The sequence below is a fragment of the Pogona vitticeps genome, chromosome 5 (genome assembly GCF_051106095.1).
Source record: "Pogona vitticeps strain Pit_001003342236 chromosome 5, PviZW2.1, whole genome shotgun sequence".
Classification (NCBI taxonomy): Eukaryota; Metazoa; Chordata; class Lepidosauria; order Squamata; family Agamidae; genus Pogona; species Pogona vitticeps.
The window spans coordinates 50,428,220-50,435,907 of NC_135787.1; the positions used below are offsets into that span (position 1 = coordinate 50,428,220).

The 7,688-nt window shown below is 41.3% G+C and overlaps 1 long non-coding RNA gene across 1 annotated transcript; it reads right to left on the reverse strand.

Annotated features, from left to right (window-relative positions):
* Positions 1-1,435: 1,435 nt before the first annotated feature.
* Positions 1,436-4,468, reverse strand: LOC144583223 (uncharacterized). Its single transcript, XR_013536891.1, has 2 exons — positions 4,365-4,468; positions 1,436-1,567 (listed from the first exon to the last, which is right to left on the reverse strand). It is a non-coding gene; the product is annotated as an uncharacterized LOC144583223 (long non-coding RNA).
* Between the last annotated feature and the right edge of the window lie 3,220 nt (positions 4,469-7,688).

The window sequence follows — 7,688 nt, forward strand, 5'->3', positions numbered from 1 at the left end:
CAGAAGTTCCCCATTTGTTGGACTCTATGGAACTGTTCTGGGGAGGTGGGGAGGGAACAGCAGTTTTTGTAATGTTCTGCAAACAAATGTGGCAGGAGGATTCAGTCATTCCAAAGAGCCTCTAATTACAAGCATATTAACTTGTAATTTTTAAAGAATTACCCTAGGATATTAGAAGTGTAAATGGATACTTGAACATGTAAGCTTTCTTGTCAGCTTGGAAATTAGGTAGGAAATAATTCTGGGAACTGTTCCCAGTCTTGCTTTTAGCAAAGAGTCATCCGAAACCCATGTTCATTAAAATGCTATTAGCGGCCCTTCTGCACTTAAAAGCAATGCACTTGTTCTTGCTATTGTAATGGAGTGGGGTTTACTTATTACTTCTGGATGGTATTACAGTGAATGGTGTTAACATTTTCTAGGAGAAAAAGGGAGAGCAATTACTCATCAGGTGCCCCAGCATGTTTCTTTAGTGATAACAGAACAGAGCAAAAGGATTTCTGGGGCCCAAATTGCTAGTTCAGAAAAGCAGGCCAGGACTAATATAGCAACCCTAAACACATTTTATCTGGAAATAAGTCCCATTGAATTCAGTCAGACTTACTTTTCAATGGCCACAGTCGGGATTCCACTGAAAAACACCTCTGCAGCCACAGCATAAAAACAAGCAGAGGCCCTTTGAGGTATTCATCACATTGCATTTGCACAGTCCCATACATTTGCTGTGCGAAATCTTCATCAACTCTCCAGCCTGAAAAACTTGAATCCTGAACGGATCCTGAACCAGAAATTGTCTGAATATTTGTTTAAAAACACAATTTGGAGACAGGATCACTGTTAATCACTGAGGAAATGATGTGCTTAGCAAGGTTGTCCTAGATATTAGGCAGAGTGAGACAACTGCCTTAGGGTGATGATTCAGGGAAGTGTAGGCAGCTGTAACAGACCTGACCCCCCTAGCCAATGCATTTCAGAATTCAGAGAAGTAACCTATCCATGAGTGTGTATATTTATGCATACATGCACATGAGTTTGAAATATATGCATATATCTGAACTTGTGCCAATTTTTCTGATATTGACAGCACACTGACACTAGTCTTATCAAGATGCTCCTTCTAGCAAATCAATGTATGTTTCAGGCAAACTGATATGGTTTTAAAAGCATTTGTCTCTAGAAATATTAAGTCTCAGCAAGATATGTACCTCTCAGCTTGGTCTGCTGATATGAAAAATTGATCTTCCCAACTGGAAATCAATTCAACTAATAATTATCTCATCCATTAAATCCAATCAAGGAAAAGGCAATGTAGGCAAATGGGGTCATTTATAGGAGAATAGGAAAACTTCTTTATGTCATTCTAAGTTCATCAGTTTGTTGTTGTTGTTTTGTTTCCTTTCCCCTGAGCTTGGGGGAAAATAATTGAGAAAATATCTTAAGGATGTGCCATTTTATTTCGAAATAAACACCAAACTAATGAGTGCATTCATGATCCTTGCTGTATGTTTTAGTAAAGTGGAAAATATTTCATTTGCTGCTTGAGTTCTCTCATCATCTGGAACGACATCTGCAGAGAGATATAAGGAAGAGAAGAAAAGAAATACATGATATCCGAATCAAAATTTTGATTCACATCTTTCCTTCAAATTTGTGTGTGTGAAATAACTGGTGACTGAAATTTTGTAAAATCTGCCATATACTGAGGCTGCAATACATTACTGTCAGAGGACTAATAAATTACCATTAACAGCCTGTTTAACATTGGTTTGCATTTCAATTTTCACATCCCATCATTTCTTTCTAAGTTAAATAATGTCAGCCTTAAGCAATATTATGGCACAACTGCTGAAGCTCCTCAGTGCATGGAGCTGAAATGTCACAGAGAAGCCCCTACTCCCGTTAACAGAGAATAAAAATATATTGACAGTTCTCACAGCAGAGGGGAGGCGTACGTGTGCCCCTCCCAAAAGATATGTATTGGAGGACCTGAAATTTTGTACCTTGGATATAAGTGATCTTGTTAGAGGTGAACAGTGAAGTTTTCAGATTTGTTAACAATATCTGATTCTTCGGAGTGGTGAAGGCAAAAATAGAAATGGTGTCCAAAAAGATATTGTCAGACTGAGCAAATGGGCAGTGAAATCATAACTGTGCCTCTATTTAAATAAATCTAAATAAGTTATGCATATGAAGGCATAAAAGTTAGGGGGGGAAAGAGCCCTAAACTATGCACATTGAGGGAATCTGAAATTGTAGCACCTGAGCAGAAAAATGGGTTGTAAAATTCATAGTTAATTGGACTGCTGTAATGCTATTTACATAGGCCTCCCTTCCTTTCACAAGCTGCAGCTAGTACAAAATGCAGCTTCTAGACTGGTCTGACATCCATTTCAGAGATTGTATAACACTGGTCTTAAACCAACTGCATTGGTTTTCAGTTTATTCTCCAGCTGAAGGTGCTAGTTTTTATCAGTAAAGCCTCATATGGCTTGGGGCCAGGATATCTGAAAAAAAATCACCTATTTCCTTAAGTACCTTTCTGGCATCTCAGATTTCCAAAATAGTCTCTGTTGCATGTTTTATTACTCTGAGAGTTTAGGTTGGTGGGTGCACAGGAGAGGGCTTTGTAGCCGAATCCTATTTGTGGAACTCTTTCCCAAAGGAAGTCAGGCTGGTTCCATTTCTCTTGAACTTCTGACAAGCAGCTAATCTGGTATTTAAGCAAGAATAGGTGTGGAAGGGCTTGTACAGTGTAGTACACAGCATCTTCTGTCTGAAGTGGCTCATGGTAGGGCCAGCCCTGATTTGAGCCTTTTCAGTTTCAGGTAAAAGGTAAGGAAAGTTTATATTATGTATGCAGTGAGAGGAAGTGAAAAGTCCTGTCTCATATTGCTAGAACCTGAGGTTGAATGGGAGGAGACTGAGGATCAAATTAAACATTAAGCAGAATGCATATATCCCCTATAATTATTCCATTTTTCCTCCTATAATGGGATTTCCTTACAGATAGGTGCCTAACTAATCAGATTTACTTATTAAATCTATGCTTTCCGTCCGATGTCCCATCAGATCACAGGCCTGAAATAAAGCACACTAAATGAAAGATAACAGCTAAGCAGGCAAGGAGAAACAGGGGCTACAACAAAACAGAAATATTTTAGCTATGGAAGGAACATGAATTCTGACTTAATGGAAACCCTTTGCAGGATTGTCTAAGTATTGATTATTCAGAAATTGTTTACTGCTCCCTTTTTCTGGAACTGTGCAGCTTGCCAAAGGCCACACAGGCTAGCTCTTCTCGGATGTACAGTGGGGAATTGAGCTCCTAGCCTCTGGCTCTGCATCCAGATACATAACTCATTGAGCAATCCAGCTGCTTTTCTCTATTCTGCAGTTAAGTATTTCTCATTGTTCCACACCCATGCCCAAAAAGGGTAAGTGAAAAAGGCATCCTCAGAAGCAGTCTACAGGGGAAGTTAGAGTTCAGAATGACACGAGAGCAGAAACCTACACAAGGATTCAAAGTAAGGTAATGTCACTCTTTTACATGTCTTTCTGCTTCAGATGTTCTGTCCATCCAGCTTCAGAAGCCTTCATATGCCCCTTGCTGTCCCAACAGGTACCACAGCCATGAGGTGTCTCTTCCTGTCCCTTACTAGTTATTTTAAATAGATCCAAGTAGCAGAAAATTCACCCTTCGTTACTATTTCTTTCCAAAGTAATGAAGAAATATTCTGTTGATTTATCTATCACTCAGGAGCTCACCACTCAATTACTTATCACTTGATGACTTGTATCTGAGCATGTGAACAACCTCCAGTTGTGTACCAGATCATCATCATCATCCATCATCATCTTAGAACTACTGAACTGAAGGGACCATATGGATCATCAAGTCCAGTCCCCATCAAGGAGGCACAGTGGGGAAGTGAACTCCCAGCCTCTGGCTCTGCAGCCATATACCTAAACCACTGAGCTATCCAGAAGATTTTAAACCTATCAACATTCTAAACAAAGTGTTATACTTGATTTAACACCTACTGATTCTCCTTCTTAAGTCGTATACCTACATTACCTGAGAACAGAGCTTGGAAATTTATTTTTAAGAATGAAGAGAATGATTGAGAGATCCCAAAACATTGTCCTACCATTGCTCATTTAATGGACAACTTTAGTACATCATTATATTCATTCTTCACATATTTTCAAGTTCTACCTGGAAGTAAGCCTAACTGAACTCAGTGCAACTTTGTCTACTACTTCTCCAAGAAGGGAGTGTCGAAACATTCTCTTTTTTTCCATTGTCTAACATACAATGCAGTACAATTTACTGACTACAGCTCATTACGTCCCTAGACACTCACCCTCACAAAACCTCCTTTTTAAGGCAAGGTGCTGCATCCTAAAATACATCAAGCTGAAGCGTTCTTAGCACACTGTCTGGCTGTTCTTCATCTCCTGAAGAGATCTGTAAAGAGTTCAGAAGAAGTGGCAAAAAACATGGGAGGGTTACAAGTGCAAGAAAATATAATCTGGACTCCCATAAAATTGTGTGAATGAGGCAGAACAGTTGCACAATGCATACCTTGACTGGAAACACTCTTTTAGCTTTGTGTGTTTAGTCGTTTAGTCGTGTCCGACTCTTCGTGACCCCATGGACCAGAGCACGCCAGGCCCTCCTGTCTTCTACTGCCTCCCGGAGTTGCGTCAGGTTCATGTTGGTTGCTTCGCAGACACTGTCCAGCCATCTCATCCTCGGTCGTCCCCTTCTCCTCTTGCCATCACACCTTCCTAACATCAAGGTTTTTTCCAAGGACTCTTTTCTTCTCATGAGATGGCCAAAGTACTGGAGCCTCAGCTTCAGGATCTGTCCTTCAAGTGAGCATTCAGGGTTGATTTCCTTTAGAACTGATAGGTTTGTTCTCCTTGCAGTCCAGGGGATTCTCAAGAGTCTCCTCCAGCACCACAATTCAAAGGCATCAATTCTTCGGCGGTCTGCTTTCTTTATGGTCCAGCTCTCACTTCCATACATCACGACAGGAAAAACCATAGCTTTGACTATTCGGACTTTTGTTGGCAAGGTGATGTCTCTGCTTTTCAAGATGCTGTCAAGATTTGTCATCGCTTTCCTCCCAAGAAGAAGGCGCCTTTTAATTTCAGGGCTGCTGTCTCCATCTGCAGTGATCATGGAGCCCAGGAAGATAAAATTTGACACTGCCTCCATATCTTCCCCTTCTATTTCCCAGGAGGTGATGGGACCAGTGGCCATGATCTTAGTTTTTTTGATGTTGAGTTTCAGACCGTTTTTTGCACTCTCCTCTTTCACTCTCATTACAAGGTTCTTTAATTCCTCCTCACTTTCTGCCATCAGAGTGGTATCATCTGCATATCGGAGGTTGTTGATATTTCTTCCGGCAATCTTAATTCCGGCTTGGGTTTCTTCCAGTCCAGCCTTCCGCATGATGTATTCTGCATATAAGTTAAATAAGCTGGGGGACAATATACAGCCTTGCCGTACTCCTTTCCCAATTTTGAACCACTCAGTTGTTCCATGACCAGTTCTAACTGTTGCTTCCTGTCCCACATATAGGTTTCTCAGGAGACAGATAAAGTGGTCAGGCACTCCCATTTCTTTAAGAACTTGCCATAGTTTGCTGTGGTCCACACAGTCAAAGGCTTTCGCATAGTCGATGAAGCAGAAGTAGATATTTTTCTGGAACTCTCTGGCTTTCTCCATAATCCAGCGCAAGTTAGCAATTTGGTCTCGAGTTCCTCTGCCTCTTCGGAATCCAGCTTGTACTTCTGGGAGTTCTCGGTCCACATACTGCTGAAGCCTACCTTGTAGGATTTTGAGCATAACCTTGCTAGCGTGCGAAATGAGTGCAATTGTACGGTAGTTGGAGCATTCTTTGGCACTGCCTTTCTTTGGGATTGGGATGTAGACTGATCTTTTCCAATCCTCTGGCCACTGTTGAGTTTTCCAAACTTGCTGGCATATTGAATGTAGCACCTTAAGAGCATCATCTTTCAAGATTTTAAATAGTTCAACTGGAATGCCATCACCTCCACTGGCCTTGTTGTTAGCCAGGCTTTCTAAGGCCCACTTGACTTCGCTCTCCAGGATGTCTGGCTCAAGGTCAGCAACTACATTGTCTGGGTTGTCCGGGATATCCAAATCTTTCTGATATAATTCCTCTGTGTATTCTTGCCACCTCTTCTTGACGTCTTCTGCTTCTGTTAGGTCCCTTCCATTTTTGTCTTTTATCATGTTCATCTTTGCGCAAAATGTTCCTCTAATATGTCCAATTTTCCTGAACAGATCTCTGGTCTTTCCTTTTCTGTTATCTTCCTCTATTTCTTTGCATTGTTCATTTAAGAAGGCCCTCTTGTCTCTCCTTGCTATTCTTTGGAAGTCTGCATTCAAGTTTCTGTAACTTTCCCTATCTCCCTTGCATTTTGCTTCCCTTCTCCTCTCTGCTATTTCTAAGGCCTCGTTGGACAGCCACTTTGCTTTCTTGCATTTCCTTTTCTTTGGGATGGTTTTCGTTGCTGCCTCCTGGACAATGTTACGAGCCTCTATCCAAAGTTCTTCAGGCACTCTGTCCACCAAATCTAGTTCCTTAAATCTGTTCTTTACTTCCACTGTGTATTCATAAGGGATTTGGTTTAGATTATACCCGAGTGGCCCAGTGGTTTTTCCTAATCTCTTCAGTCTAAGCTTGAATTTTGCTATGAGAAGCTGATGATCAGAACCGCAGTCAGCTCCAGGTCTTGTTTTTGCTGACTGTATAGAGCTTCTCCATCTTTGGCTGCAGAGAATATAATCAATCTGATTTCGATATTGCCCATCTGGTGATTTCCATGTATAGAGTCGCCTCTTGTGTTGTTGGAAAAGAGTGTTTGTGATGACCAGCTTATTCTCTTGACAAAACTCTATTAGCCTTTGTCCTGCTTCGTTCTGAGCTCCAAGGCCAAACTTCCCTGTTGTTCCTTTTATCTCTTGGCTCCCTACTTTAGCATTCCAGTCCCCTAGAATGAGAAGAACATCTTTCTTTGGTGTCAGTTCTAGAAGGTGTTGTAAATCTTCATAGAATTGTTCAATTTCAGTCTCCTCAGCAATGCTGGTTGGTGCATAAACTTGGATTATTGTGATGTTGAATGGTCTGCCTTGGATTCGTATTGACATCATTCTATCATTTTTGAGATTGTATCCCATTACAGCTTTTCCCACTCTTTTGTTGACTATGAGGGCTACTCCATTCCTTCTACGGGATTCTTGCCCACAATAGTAGATATGATAATCATCTGAGCTGAATTCGCCCATTCCTGTCCATTTTAGTTCACTGATGCCCAGGATGTCGATGTTTATTCTTGCCATCTCCTGTTTGACCACCTCCAGCTTCCCAACGTTCATAGATCTTACATTCCAGGTTCCTATGCAGTATTTTTCTTTGCAGCATTGGATTTTCCTTTCACTTCCAGGCACATCCACAGCTGAGCGTCCTTTCGGCTTTGGCCCAACCACTTCATTAGCTCTGGAGCTACTTGTACTTGTCCTCCACTCTTCCTCAGTAGCATGTTGGACGCCTTCCGACCTGAGGGGCCCATCTTCCAGCGTCATATCTTTTAGCCTTTTGTTTCTGATCATGGGGCGTTCTTGGCAAAGATACTGGAGTGGCTTGCCATTT